General features: G+C 44.4%; 1 long non-coding RNA gene across 1 annotated transcript in view; it reads left to right on the top strand.

The window, feature by feature from the left end:
• LOC105195824 overlaps window positions 1-13,528 on the top strand; it is a 48,165-nt gene extending 34,637 nt beyond the window's left edge. The window contains exons 2-3 of the long non-coding RNA XR_005574564.1: window positions 1,469-1,610; window positions 7,343-13,528. This is a non-coding gene — a long non-coding RNA (uncharacterized LOC105195824). The remainder of the gene's footprint in view (window positions 1-1,468; window positions 1,611-7,342) is intronic.
• Window positions 13,529-16,205: the final 2,677 nt, after the last annotated feature.

Genomic DNA, 16,205 nt, shown 5'->3' on the forward strand with positions numbered 1-16,205 from the left:
CGTTACCGAGGTGATGATTTTTAAACTTCGATATGACCACCGTACGCAACGAAGTACCGCCGCGACTGTTTGACGTCGATCCGTCGACGCCTCTCACCTTTTCTTTTTTGAATCGTTATTCGCCGCATTCTGCATCTACCTGCGAACGTCAGTGGCTCTCAAATGCCGTAATAAGATCGATCGGGGAAATCCGATTTTGATTCTCGAATTATTGCGGGCAAATTACCAGCGAGCGTAACTGTATGAACATAATTACACGTGATAAATGGTGAAAATGCACTTTTCTGTATCGGGAATGATAAAATCCGAATCAACCTTGACCAACAATTACGTAACGTTATATTAGAAAACACCGGTGTCAATAGAACTCATTTGTTCTAGTCTAATTATTCCGTTTACATTTCCCATTGATCATGTTATCGCGCGGTATTATTTAAAAAATATCATGGTGTTTGTACAATATGCAATGTTAACATTACGGCTAACGTATATGTTTCTCTACAATTAATGACAAAACATTTGCGAATCAGCAACGAGTTGTTTCAACGCATTACTTGCGCACACGATAGTGGCCGCCGTCGCCGATATTTGCGGTATTACTACTTACTGCCGCCCAACCCAAGCCGCTTCCACCCTTTCAATCTCGTCCATAAATGCATTTCGCGTCGGTCGCCTGCTCATTAAATCTCGCATTTGCCTTTTTTTTCCTACTTTTCCCGATCGAAATTGTCCTCCGAATTTTTTTTGTGCATCGCTAAATTGCATCCTTGAGAACCTCTGACTGCGCGTGACTTAATGGGGGAGACTTCGCCAGCACATTTTATTGAGTTACTAAATTATAACGGAAACGTTGCAATTCGAATCTATCCTCGTCCGTTTTTAATGAGACGGCTTGATCGTATTTTGCCGAGGAATCGAGATAAATATTCGTCAAGATTGTAACGGCGCGGCGCGTCCGTCCCGCTAAAAAAATAATAACATTTGCAGGATAAATAGAAGGAGGCGGATAATGAAGAAATAAATGAAACGTGACACTCTCGATCCACCGCCGTGAATTTTTCAAAACCGTTTAAAAGCATTTCGCTGCAAGTCGGAAGCAGCCGTGTGTGCACTTGTGCGTCGCGTCTTGGTATTGGCGAAAACTGAATAATACAATGACCTAGCGGCCACCGCGCGGAATACCGAGCAAGAAATTTTTTACCGCTGGAATATTAAACGGCATATGACATCATCTGACATTTACGAATCATTAATCATTCGTTTGATTAATCAGACCCGATTTTCGTGAAATTAAGTGACGCTTAGAACGTTCGGCATATATAGAATTATTATTAAAAATCATTTCAACTTTTTTATCCGAAGAAAAAAAATATCAATACGTAATATAATTTACAGTTTAAATTGAATTGAATTATACGCGTTATAATGATATAAGTTGAAATAAAAAAAAAAAATGTTTGTCTTAAAGGTGGATCGCGGTTTCCGGCATCGAAGCATCTCGCTGGCCTCGCGCACCAGTATCGAAGTCTCCGAGCAACCCCTTAGAGAAAGAACGACCGACGCGCCACGCAGCGGAGGGTGCTGGTCGCATTCCTTCCCCGACCGGCAAGGTAGTTGTCGGCCCTCTCGAGGGGCCCGGGTTACCGACGTTATGCATCGGCGGGCGCGCGCGACGCGGCCATCTTGGAAAAACGAGCGGGCGACGCGCGGCGACGTACGAAAAACAAAATGAAAGCGCTTGCGCCGCCGCTCCGGTATTGAGCGAGGCCCCCGGCGCCTTTTTGCATTTTCATCCCCCGCCCCCGTCCTCCACCTCGCCGGCTCACGCACGCCTCCCCTCGCCCTTCGGGCCCTCGGACCGATGCCACCCCTCGCTGCGCTCTCCCTCGACGTATATATTCCCCCACGCCAGCAGTCGCGCTCCTTCTCGCCCTCTTCCGCCTCGTCCTCTTCCGCCACCAAGCGCGACTCCGGCGTTTCTGCTTCCTTCAACCCCTCTCGCCGGTCCAGCAGCAGCGCCATGGCCGTTTGCTTTTTTGCGTTTTAACACGTTTTTAAACGAACGCAAAAATAAATACCGCGTCTTGATTGGATCAAGGTCCCGCCGTTGATCGGCTTCGCGGATTTCACGCCGGAGACGGCCGCCGACATCAATTAAATTCCTGCTTTTTCCTCCGCGGCTTTTCTTTCCACGCTTTACTTTGCGCAGCTACTGTCGACCGTTCGGATCGAATGCCGGCGTATACGAGACAGCTGTTTCATCGAAATCGATTGCCTCTCGAGAGAACGCGGAGAGAGAGTCTTGCTCGTTACAACGCGCGCGAGGGGTGACCATGCGGATCGTATCCGCGCGCGGATAGTTGCGTGGCGCCCTCTTACCCGAGGAACACGTCTAACGAGTGTGGAGCGAACCGGCGAAATTGTTGTATCGATTTAACGGTACGACAAGCTTGTTGTACATTCTGTTTGCGCCATTGACGAATTTGTGTTGTAACTGAGTTACAGCGCGTGTCTCCCCATACGTTAGCGCGATGGGAAACGAATTGCCGCCCGTATACTTATGGGGAAAATTTATACGCCTACGTTTCGTCATGGCGCTTATGCCGGGGATAATGCCGGAAGTGCGCTTTGTACGTGTAATTTCGGCGCTGCTGCTGCTGTTGCTGCTGCTGCTGCTGCTGCTGCTGCTGCTGCTGTGCAGACGTAGATATTAACATTAACGCATCGATGCCCCTTAATCAACTATATTTGTAGATAATGGGAGATATCTGACAACGCTCGCTTGAAACGAGCATGTAACAGCGATACCTTCAACCCCTTTCGACCCTCAATGTCAAATTGGAATATATTCAGATTTATGTTTTTATTTCGGCTGCAAACTCTTAAAATTCATTTTCACCGATCGGTATCGCATTTGATATCGTGAAACGCGCGTTGAAAAATATCTTTTATATACATATATATAAATACTACAATAACCGAACCACACATAAAATGACAAAAAAAAAACATCCGCTGATCAAATATCTTTCAATCGTGTGCCGTAGATAAAATAGAATTACTGTAATACGTTTCAATTGTAAACACGACTGATGCCGCGATTCTTGACGTGACTATGTGTACGATTAGAGAAAAATGAAAATATATTTTTATAATACAAGAAAATAATTAAGCATTGAACAGGATGGATTGTATGAAGTTAATTTTCGAGGAACTCGGAGAAAGAGAGAGAGAAAGAGAGACACAGAGGAAAATGACTACGAACTCAATTCTCCAACTCTGATGGTCTTTTTTATTTATTTTTTTTAAGAGAAAAAGAGAGAGAGAGAGGAAGAGCGCGTCCAAAGTCGTTTATTGCCTGCAGTCTCAAGTAGCCGACGTCCTGTCGTTTCCCTGGAGGGGCAGACGGAAGAATATGACGCGGAAGCAAGCCGCGGGAGTAATATGTGTTTTATAATGCATGGCGCGGGGGGTGAGAGGGAGGAGGGAAAAAAAGGAGGAAGATAGAGCGAGGAAATGTTTTCGCGACCCGCGCGTAGTACCCGCGGGGGCGGCAAGTCGGCAGTCTCCCTTAATAATCTCACATTCTTAAGCACGTCGACTTAATTTGCATTTTAACCGCGCGGTTGAAAAAAAAGGAATTTTCAGAGACGACGACGACGACGACAGTGACGTCGGTTTAGCCGGTTGGATCGGCGAACCTACCGCACGTCGGGAGGGCATGAATTTTTATTTCTCCTGTCACCGGATAGCGCATTCTGCCCTTTTCCTTCGCTCTCTCTTTCTCTAAAGTAGAAATGCAGATCTCCGGTGACCGGCGATCTCGGGTTGACCGGTTCTCCCGATGTCAGGAGTAATAAAAGGATTATCTGCTCTCGGCACGCTGAGCAAATACGCTGGACTTCCGACTGAGGAAGTCGATTGCGAATTTTCCTCGTCTTTTTACATGCAAATCCGATATCACACTGGAAGTGATAGTTAATCTCGTCATATCTTATCGACGTACCAGATCGTAATTGATCGAGTATCAAGATTCTATTATCGATATTTTTAAAATGTTAAAACATTCTTGCTACGAGCTTGTTTCTTTACGTCAATTATGGCAATAAATATAGAGTCGAGATATATTTTTCATTGCGATGTAAAAGACATGAAAATGTCGAATGAATGAACTTTATTTATTCAGATATATCAGCTTTATTCAAAACACTTTATTTGCATCGATTGCTTAAGAAGATTCTGACGACACTGTAAATTCCAAAGTCAGAGAATTTTTATCGCGAGAATCGAGAGAAAAAAATCATAAGATAATCCCGCAAGACATATTCAGAATGATTCTTCTTAATACTCTTTTACGAAAACTGCCGTCTTCCCTTCGAGACCTACGTTTTATCAAGGGTTGTTACCCCCACTATGTATCCATGTACGTACACTTATCCCTTTGCAAATGCGTCAGTGTTGGATCCCCACCATACTTCGACGAGCCCCACTCCGACTCCTTTCCTAGCCCTTTCGTAGGATATAGTGGTGGTGGGGTGACGCGATTAGACGCATAGGGGAGGTTAGATGAAAGTTTAGATGAAAATGCAGATGAAAGTTTAGATCACGTTCTAGGGTGCGTCAGCCCTATGGCGCGTAAGGGTTTGCCCATGCCAGGGGATCGTAACGTGTAGCTTGACCCGCGCGAGGAATATTCCTTACTTATTTTGCGACTGTACTTGTAACAACGTTCTATACTTCATTGATTTTTAAAATGTGCGTTAGATAAAGAATCAAATTTAAATGATAAAAATGCTTTGAAACCACTATCAAGAGATTTTTTTTTATAAAGACCGACAGTCGCACTCGCGCAACATTTGTAACATTTAACGTTAATGTTCAATTATGTAAAAGATGGAAAAAAGAGTATTTTTATAAAAACGAAAGATCAAGTTACATTTAGTGTTCGATTAGTCTTGAGGAAAAAGAACTAAACAAGTAGAAAAATGTGTATCGATATGACGCGAGAACTTTTAAAGCAACGAGTGAAAGCGTAAAACTGTTATTTAATAAAAATAGTTTATATCACTACCTTCTTGGCTCGAAGAGTAAGCGCCGCAGTTTTCTACATACACGCAATAGCATCGCCAATTATCCTAATAACACAGTTTAATCACGAGCAATTACTTGGATATATGCATTTCGGCGTGCTAGTGGAGCACTGTCGCGCGACGCATTAGAAATCCTTAGAGCTTAAAAGGGCAACAATGCGGCGGAACATACAGAGCCACTGTTCCTCGGAGAAACCACTCAAAGGGTTTACAAAAGCATAACCAGCTAGCAAGCCCGGCTGCAGAGAGAACGCGAATAAATGCATCGCAGTAATTATCAGGGAACGGGACAAGTGAGTAACAACGCCGCGCGTAGTTCTAACAAACTTTCGCATTTAATTATATGTCCTGTCTCTTGCGATCGCGATTGCACCGTTCGCCGGGATAAATGGTCCGTGGCTATGTAGCATTAAAAATGCCGAAGATTAAAAGCGATATTAAATGCGACTGTCATGTGCGCCGCGATCGCCGCGAACCGCGGTTTCCGCGCTTTCGATACGTATCGATCGTCGCATCCAACGATCGGCCGGCGCGTATTGTATCCGGCAATCAATTTTTCGAGATTTACCTCACGAGAGATAGTAACGCTCCCGTCGCGGCGTCGCTCTTCGGATTACTTGAAGGGAAAGGAAGGAAAGAGGAGGAGATGAGGTGAGGTGAGGTGAGGTGAAAAAAAAAAATATGCGGCCACAAAGAAAGCAGAGGCCGGTGAGAGAGAGGCTCGCGCGCGACACACGCGGCTCTCGAAATTTCGAAAAAAGCGTCTCCCTTTTCCGTGTGCATTTCGCGTCTCGCGGCTGCGCCGACGTTGCATCGCGCATTATTTAATGGACGGTTTTTCGCTTTGTTCGGCCGACTCATTAACCGCGGGGCCTCCCGATTGTACTTTGCGCCCGTTCTCCGGCTGCACCGGAGAACCGTGGCTCGTTGTTCCGGAGGGTGGGACGCGGGAGAGAGGGGAGCGAGGGGGCGTCGCCGGGGGATGAAGTGGAGTGGAAGAGAGTGGCGCGCGCGCGGGGGGACGTGCAGTCGCGTCGTTGCATAATGAACAGGACGCCGGCACCCCCAGGCCCCCGTTCTGCCTTCACCGAAACCCCCCTTGTCTCCCCGTAGGCGCCTCACTCGCGCGCCCTCATCCCCGTCCTTTCGTTCTCTCTCGCGCGGCCACCACCCCCTCCCCCACCCCCCAACTCCACCCCTCATCAACCTATTATTTCTCCGTATTACGTTACGTCGCGTTACGTTACGTGCCGCGTCGCTGTTCGAGACTCGGCGGAACGGCAAAAATGATGATACCTTCTCCTAGAAACAAGAGCGCGAGATCGCCGCGGGGACGCCCTCGGCGCCCACATGCCGTCCCCGTCCTTCGGTTTCTGGTTTCCAATCGGATAGACGCTTACGACTCGCGATCAGTCCACATCTTATGAGCTATTTAAGAAACTACTCATCTGAGACTGTTAGTAATCAGATCTGTCGCGAGGGTAACGGTGCGTGAAATAAGAAAGTTTTCATCGACACGATTTTTGAAAGAAACTGAGATCGTATAACATTTCGATTTTGAAATTAACAATATCTGTTCCCCCGCGATGAAAAAAAAATAACTAAAGATGATTTAGAAAATTCAAAGCTACTAATATTACATATGAGACTTGTCGAAACCGCGTCTTCCGAATTTGTCTCTATTTTTATGTGTAACGCGCGCGCAGAACTAATTAGCGGACGGCCGTTGTACCGCCAGGCAACGATAGAAAGTTACCTGGAAAACTCGCTAAAGCGAATCTAGACGGTCTTTTTATAGCGGCTTCTCTTTGCCTCCACCTCCTCTCTCTCTCGCTTTACCCCCCTATCCGCGCCCGTGTATCCCAATTTAGCGCTCCCTTTTCTTCGCTCTCATTGAAACGTTGGACAGACGTCCGTGGATTAATGCAACGTTTCGTGACGTCGGCCAGCGCATAGCGGGTAATACGATAGTGAAATTTTAATACCGTGGCGCATTTTTTCCCGTGGCTACGAACCTTTCCTACGTAGTACGTATCATCCGCTTTTTCAAAAAATATTTTATGCGCGGCGCGGCTCTGCCGTAATGCGGACGCGCGTAAAACAATTAAATCTCCAAGTTAAATAATCAAGGGACATCTTGAAAAGAAGGACGTCCCCGCGTATCGGGATCGCCTTCGTCGAACCGTGCCTATTCGACATTCACTCTTCGATCGCTGTTGCGTCTAACTCGACGATTTTTTTTTTTGTTCCAGAAGACGCGTACCTCTCTCCCAATGGAACCTGATTTTCTTGATAACTGTGGATTGCGGACTGACGATCTCAACAGAGAGACACACGCCGGGGCTGACGAAACATGGTCGTTTCGTCCACGGCCGTGAAACGACGTTTCCGGTTTTCGGGCGTTGTTCCGGTTGAATTTGGAAAGAGGACTGTACGATGGGGGATGGTACGCAACTTTACAACACGGACAGACACGTACAAGCATGACGGGGTGCTGCCCTCTGCAGGCTAAAATTAGAGGGTTGCTGTCCGAAGTTCTCCGCTACACGTTTGCATTTCCTATGCACTATTTCCCACGTGTAGGTGCGTACAGTCCCGCGCAAAATTCGGGCTCTGCCGCCTCCGTCGCGCCGGCCGATGCGCGTGTACAGAATTTATCAGCTTATCGCCGATTGATTTATTGCGCGCAAGAAGAGCAAAAAAATGCGCCGAATCCATGAATGAAACTGTTTTCGCCGGTCCCGCCACGCACGTTCGTGCGCGCGCGCGCGCGCGCGCATGTAACTTTTTATTCGACAATATTTTATGAAAGCGACTTGTTAACGCGTGCAATTCCCGACGAGTGTTTTCTCGACCGATCTATGCTTTTTGATATTATTTCGACGTAACTTTGTGACTGTCGTTTGAAGATTTAAACGCTAGACGACGTATAAACGTCTGATATCTATTGCAGGGGCGAGTTTTAATTTATCTGAACGCTAATTCTGTGGAGTTTATTACGTGCATTATCAATAGTGCACAAACGAAGCAGCCGAATGCGATATTCGAGGAAGATTTGCATCGGATTCGACAGATAGATCTATTCTATTTATTATTCTACTTTTTCTATTGGTCATGGTATTAGCACTGCCGTTAATTAAAACAATACACTGCTAAATATGTAAGGATCGCGTTTAAACCGATTTCTCAAGTTAAATAACATTTTGTTTTTAACTTTCATGTGTGTTGAAATTTATTATTTTACCGCAAAGTTTCAAAGTGAATAACATTCGTGTTAACGGTATGCACTTAGTAAATAATAAATAAAATTCTAGTCAAATTTAATATCACGTAACTTTCTTAAGTTGTCTCACTTTTTCTAGTTAAATTAATGACATATGTCGAGTGGGGGGGGGGGGGCAATGACAACCTATAACAACGATGAATGACTCAAATTAGGTGTAATTCATCATTACGAATTTAATAGTGTATCGAGAGATTGAACGTAAGATAGAATTATCGGATCGATCAGGATATTTCTGTTTGCCTTCAATGTGTCCAAGCGTTCGCAGACAGTTGGCTTGAACTTTGCGTTAATTATTTAAGACACTTAATGACGACATCGCCACTTTTTTGAGATGACGACGGAGCAATCTCGGAAAAGCAATATCGCAATCATTAGCGAGAGGATTTTCGCGGAGGACTGTACGCACGTACCCTCTCCAGAGGCATTAGACGCAGTGTATCGGCGGCCGTGCTCGTGCGCGAGTATTAGACACCATGCCCGCAGCTCATTTGCCAACTCCGGCAAATTTACCAAATTTAAATGCAAAATCGGCCGGTGCTCCGCCGGTTCGATGGAGGTGCGAGCGAGACGGTGCGCGGGGTGGCGCGCGGGCGAGACGAGGAAAGGGGAAAGGTGAACACGAGAATACGAGAGACAGAAAGATAGATATAGGAACGAAGAGCATGAGTGAGCGAGAAAGGGGTGTGCGGCGGAAGCGGGGATACAGGGAGGAAGCGCACGGAAGAGACGAAGAGGGAAACGAAAAGCTCGAGCGAGAACGGACTACATAGATAGATAGAGGCACGATAGTGGAGAGCCGGAGAACGAGAGAGGGTGGACGGGAAAGAGGGACGGAGACAGAGACCGTGGTAGGAAACTCAAATGGTCGCAATGGTGCGGTATAGTAGTCAGGCTGGTTGTCAGGCGCAGCATGCGATTGGTTCGCCGACCGTGTGTTACCTCTGTCTCTCTCGCTTTCTCTCTTCGCTTTACGTGTCTATTCCGCTATTCGTCCGTCTTTCTTTCACTGCATCGTACTCGCCGCACCGACCTTTCTCTCGTTTCCACCCGCGTGTACCCTGCGCTTCGAGGGTTGCCGCCGCAGTTCTCGAGACGAGGGAATCTGACATCTTCGACAGTCCGACGAAGAAAAGTTTCGCGAGGGAGATGGGCGTCCAGAGAGAGAGAGAGAGAGAGAGAGAGAGAGAGAGAGAGAGAGAGAGAGAGAGAGAGAGAGAGAGAGAGAGAGAGAGAGAGAGCGGACGCAGAACTAGAGAACGCGATTGTCGTAAAAGAGAATTTGCTTCCTTTTTTTTTAATTTAGTAAGTTCAACATTAGAAATACCGATGTTTCTCGCTCACTAAAAGGATCGAACGAATAAATTACTATGAAAAGAATTTGATTAAAAATCAAATATTTCATCAGCATAAAAATCATAATTATTGAAAAGTAAAAAAAAACTTGAGAATTCTATCTTTTATATAGGCTACATAATATCAATTTAAAAAAACGGAAAAGTTCAATAATAATCATTCACTATTTCTAATCTCGAGTAGTTGGACGCTAACATTTGTTTCGTCACGCCGCGACAATTCGCGTTGCAATAAAATGACTACGGAAACCATATGTTTATCGCGTGTCCTCTTCATCGAAATATTAAATGAATGCGATAGATATTAATTCGATGACTGCGGGATCAATGAATACTTTTCGCCTTTTGAATCTTTCCACTCTAATAAATTAATTGGAGCTGTTTTGACGCAGCGTGGGAGGGATAATGTGTGGCACCGCGGTATTTTTCAATGATGAGATTAATAATTATCATCGATTATTTAAAAACAGCTGTGAAAGCGTACGAGTAGCTTTATCTTTTTAGTGACCTCGTAATGAATATTAATTTTCCGAATTAACGAAAAATACATCTGTATCACATTCATTTTACTGCACCGGGCAATTACCGGGATTTATCCTATACATTTCAGCCCAAGTATTTCTTTTTAGCCATTGTCGGAGTAAAAGTAGAAAAACTGTATATATATCTGACATGCAGTTTCTGGCCAAGTGCATAGGTATGGGAGGGGTGTCTATATATGTACATAAATAAGCGTCGTTGGTCGGCATTCGATCGCAGATTGAGCGCAGCAAGCGGCATTAATTCCGAGGAGAAGAAGATACGTTACCGGACGCGTCCGATTTCGGGGCAGGATCTAAATCCCCGGCGGAGAAAATCGGCCCGCACTAAAATCGTCAATCAATGTCTCACGCTCTTGCCGCGCCCCGGCCGCGTTCAACCCTTCGCGCCCGCCGCCTACCTATCCACCCAGCCACCCACCCCTCCGCCCTCCCCCCGGAGGTAGCGTCGATCGCTCGTCGTCGCTGGGGCACACACAGCCAAAGGGTTGCCAATTATTATTCGCGGTACACTTCGCACCGTTTTGTTGTTCATCGGCAGCGCCGTTTATTATTCATCGTTCATCATATTGCGGTGCCCGTTACAACGCGCAGTTACAACACGACGACGGGCAGAATACGCCGGGCCCGGCGTTGTTTCGCATAGCGTTACACCGTTACGCCGACGTTACGAATGGCACAGAGGGCGAAAGCGCGTGCTCGCTTACTCGTGCTCTTGTACTCGCACGCTCGCCGTTGCTCTCCCGCGTGTGTACACGCGCGTGTGCGCGTGTCGGTACACCGCGTGTACGCTCGTCAAAATACAAAGTGAACACGAGTCCGCCATGGGGACGTTTATTGTGCACTCGTACGTTGTTTTATCGGCGTTACATTACGCGATAGTTTTCAGTACTCGTCCCCCTCCCGCGCTTCTTTTAATAATGCGCATTACGATAATATCCCTTTGTGGTTGGAGCTCGGCGGGTGGGTGGGCGACCGGGCGGCGAAGCGAATGCCCCACACCGCAGTTTTGATATTTATATACGTTCGACGTCGGGCTTGCGAGACGCGAGCGGATGTAAAATTCGACAACCATCGCTCACCATACTTACTCGGCGATAATTACTTAGTAATTAAGCCTGACGTCCGATGGCTATCGGATGCCGGGCTCTGACACAGGAACGCAACTTAATTCGCGCCTCTACTGCCGAAGATATCTACGCGATATCGCATTTATTATATTTCGATTACGTGCGTCACTAAACAGAGAAGTTAATTATAAATCGGCAGATCGGCTCGCATTTACGCGCGCGTGAATTTTAATTAAAACGAAGAAGCACAAATATTTGCGGAATCTACCCCCTATTTTTTCTCACGCGCGCCCCCCTGTGTGCGCGCGCGCGCGCGCGCGAGACGACGTTCCCACATACTAATTTTAACAAGATTCAGACTGTCATGCGAACAAATTTCAACAAATGTCGGCGCTCGCATTGTTTGTTTTCTGCGCGAAATATTTTTGATATGTTAATTCCGCCGCTGCACTGCGTAATGTCGAAATCATACCTACATCTACACTATTCATACGCTGTGCACTATGCGAAATTTATGTGTAATCGATTTCAAGCGCTCTGACTTGTTTCGTATAGGAAATTAGTAAACCACCGTTCACGGTCAGTGAAACAAAGATACGGTACGATGAAAAAGTGCAACAAGTATCTAAAACAGAATATACGTAACGCGATATGCATAAATTGTTATTTTAAACATTTTGCATACGTTTGCCGAGTATCGCTCATTGCTCGTGTATATTTACGCGTACATTTCTATTATAATTTTCACCACGCTATTTAAAATAATAATCATACTTATGTACTCTATAAAATTTTGGGCCGCGGCAATAAATTTTGCGTTGCACAATTTCAAGGAATGTTACACTTACGACTAACATCGTCCACGCGTTACCTTAACTTGTAATTATATGCGCTCGTAAATGCAAAGTGCGAGTGTTATAAGGACTCGTAATTCAAGGAATGCATGACGCTCGAATTTAGAGCCAGTCCCGCCCAGTAAATTTCGGAGCGCGCGGAATAATGAGGACGAATGTCGCCGGCATAACTGAAAAGAGAACAAAATCTTGGACGACCAAACTTTGATATTAATAGAGGAAATCCGGAATGCGTCCGACACTGAGAATATATCTCCGAATCCCTCTCTTCCCCCCCCCTCTCTCTCTCTCTCTCTCTCTCTCTCTCTCTCTCTCGTTCCAGTGGTGTAATTTTAAATTGCCGCGAAATTTATGGAAACCCACTTCCACACGCTCCTCTCGTTCTCTCTTTCGTCCTGTGATTATTCTAAGTTCATAAAATAACGCAAACAACGCAAAACTTTCGCTTTTCAGGATGTCGTTCGCGAAGTGCACCGTGTGAAAAGCGTATTTGAAAATTTCAGATATTATGGAACACTACACGATATGGAATACTGCTTTGTACTCGGAGGCGCACCACTAGAGAGTGGTTTTCGCAATTTTGTGCGTAAAATTTTTAAACAACACATCATTGAGTATACTGCGATACGATTTGAATTATTCTTTCTTCCTCTCCTTCTTTTTCCCCGTGTATTATTAATTCTGACAAGATAGCTATAATTATTCTCTCATGTAAATCACAGAAAATTACATCTTGCACATTCTAAATGAATTCGTCTTTACCCTCCTGATTTTTCCACATCAGCGTGGGCGACTTTAAAAAATGTCTCGGGGTGTATTTGCCAAACAAAGTAATTTAACACGAATTAACATAAATCACTCAAGTTTCGTTCATGGCTGTTCACTCGCTCGCGCGTTCGTCCGTTCCACTCGACAGTTCGCCATCCCTCAACCAACCCCCGACCAGCCGCCACCCATCAGTGTTACCCTCATCCGATTGGAGGCAACGGCCGATTACAACGTCCCGGCAGAAATTTTCAATTTTCGAACTTTTCAGCCACGGGCTCTCGTACTTGTCCGAATAATTTCCAATCGACTGATTCCTTCCGCAATATCTTCGTCTTCCGTTTCACGTCAACATCGATGAGTTTACAATTTTTTGACGTTGGACTGCGACACGTTGTAAACACTCAATTTGCCAACTGTCAGTGAAGATCAAGCGTAATAGGTCGAGGAATGAGGCAAGAGAATTTATATGCTTAAATTATTCTCTGTATATTATGCAGAATGTGTAATAATTCATAAAATGTATGTTAATAAACCATCAAATATTCGACTTTCTTAACGTAAAGGTTAAAGTATGACGTTATATCTTGTTATTTTTCCCATCGATTTCTACTTTATCTTTAATTTTTTTAATTATACTAATTTTTTTTAAATGTTTGTTTTCTCGCAAGAATACAAAGAATATCTGTATATGTATAAAGAATGGTTTTGCTAAAGTCTTTAAACATTTAGTTACATACAAATCTGGGAAGAATGTTTCTGGGCCATCAAAATAATTGCGTCGGACACTCAAATTGATTGCTGAAATGTCAAAACCTTTTGCAGTCTTGTTCATCATGTTTAAAGCATTCTACAAAATTATATTGATGATTCAACAAAATCATTTTCACAAATCCATATTTAGCTAAATTTTTAGATACTTCAGTATCTAAAAATTTGTTACAAATATTTTATAAGAAAAATAATTATAAATATCTATAGATTATTGTAAATATTTTATAGAAAATTTTGTATAAAAAGCCTTGCTGACGCAGAAACGTGAAGGAGTGAGAAAAATGAGAAAAAGGGTACTAAAGATTCGGGGCTGGCGAGGGTGCTCACTATTTATTTTTCTACCCGCGCTCACATCTCCGGGGAAGGCGCGGGCATGCGGGCGTCATTAACGCCAACCTTAACCGTTCCCCGCATGCATCTCACGCTCTCTTCGGGCTTTATTAACCATTTGCGGCGAGCTGACCTCTCGCTATCCAATAACTACGCGGCCAGCAAGTCGTTCCTTTTTATTGTCTCGGATAAGACCAGGTGTAGCACCTTCATTCGCAATGATGCGCGCGTACGCTCGATCGAGTTTACGACACCCAAGATGCACTTTGCCCGCGATCTCGATACCGCGGTAAATGCTACCTCACGACCGTTCGAAGAATTTTATTCGCAATTTTCGCCATGATACGAGAATATAACATCAGCTTATTGAGCTAGGGACCATTGTGATACTCGTCTCTTTTGTACGCGCGTTATTTCATGCCTTAAAAACGCAAAAAAACTAGAGCGATTATCTTCGTAACGGTTAGATTCTAGATCTCAAAGACGGTTGGGAGCTTCCGTAGAGATAATCTTGTTTTCAGGACCGGTTGGGAGAAGAGCGGTCGCCTCTTTAACGAAACAAGTTTTTCTCTCGTGGACCCCCCGTGTGAGAGAGATTCACGCGAATATAGTTCGAGATGAATTATATTCTTTCTCGTATTCAAATGACGCAGCATCATTCTAGTAATGTAGAACTTGCGAGATTACTAATGCACGTGAAACGCAAATTAAATTCTTCCATACAATTTGATCGAAAACTGTGACGAATGAGAAATGTTCGAACGAATTATTATAAATTACATTTTCGAAACGGTATCTTTATGATGCGTATATTATTAAATATTCCGTTTTTCAGATTGAATTTAAGCGTATTTAAGTTAACATATGCCTCTCGTAATACATGAACGCGAATAGAGATAAAGAATCCAGTGTGCTCGTCAATCGATCAAATGAGATTAAAGTCGGATGAATGCGATACGTCGTTAATGTCTTCGTCTATTTTACGAGAAACATAACGTCCTCAACAATTTCAAGCTACCGTTAGAGGAGGTCTTTCCTTTTGGTATAAACGAGCAACCGTCTATCGCGGAACGAGTTTTAAAATCGTGGACCACCGCGGACTCGTTTCTCCACAAAGAAACGCAAGGGATGTCGCATCTCGCTTAGGGAAAGAACTCGTTTTCTCGCGAGAACGCGGCGCTGGACCGCGAGGGATGCCGCATTTCGCGGGGATGCCTTATAATGGCAGTTCAGTTAGCCCCCCAGTGGACGTACGGGCGATCCCCGTTTTTTGGAAGGAACCAGACCAACCGGTGCGGACCCCACCTGGTTCCGGAGGACCCCCAGCCGTTATTCAGGTTTTCACGCCTGTCCACGTAGTGGACCAAGTGCCTTTGATATTCAGATCCGGCGGCGATTCACGCGATCGCAAGGATCGCGAATCACCTTTGGCGCTTTTGAGCCCTCAGTGTCGTCGCGGTCGCGCTGTCAAAGAGACGAAACACGGAGAGTTTTGTTCGTTAAAAAAGAGTGTCGCGGACTCTATCTACGGACATTCGGCGGACAAAGAGTTCTCCTGATCAAATGTGATGATGAACGGAAGATAGACGTCACGTGTGTCACAATCTTCCGTTCCGATTTACGTTTCTCGAGGTAAGTGCGAACGTCTATGCGATGGTGTTACATTGGAGTTTTATTTGACGTAAGATTAGATTGGATTCGTGGTATAATAAAAGAAATTAGAACTGTAAACTTTCATCTGTTAATTATTAGTATCTTGTCTGATAATTATTTTCCATCAAAATATATTATTATAATTAGTCGTGAAAAAAAATTTACGGGTAAACGAATGTTTTGTTGACTGTTTTTGATTCGAATTTATTATATAATTCCTTGTATATTTGTTTTACGCTTATAGTCATTTGATAATTAAAATGCTGTACGTATATTTGCACGGTAAATACATATATATTTTTAGAAGTTTTTACTTTTTGATTAGCTATATTTAATTTATTACACTCTAGATGTAAAATTGAACAGCATATCTCAATCACAATATACAATTACTTTTGATAAAAGAATTATTTGTATATTGCCGTTGAAATTACTTGATAGTATTTTCCGTTTTCTTTAATTGGATTTGATCCCGATATCTCTTGAATTGAC

The sequence above is a fragment of the Solenopsis invicta genome, chromosome 4, assembly GCF_016802725.1.
Source record: "Solenopsis invicta isolate M01_SB chromosome 4, UNIL_Sinv_3.0, whole genome shotgun sequence".
In the NCBI taxonomy this organism is placed as follows: Eukaryota; Metazoa; Arthropoda; class Insecta; order Hymenoptera; family Formicidae; genus Solenopsis; species Solenopsis invicta.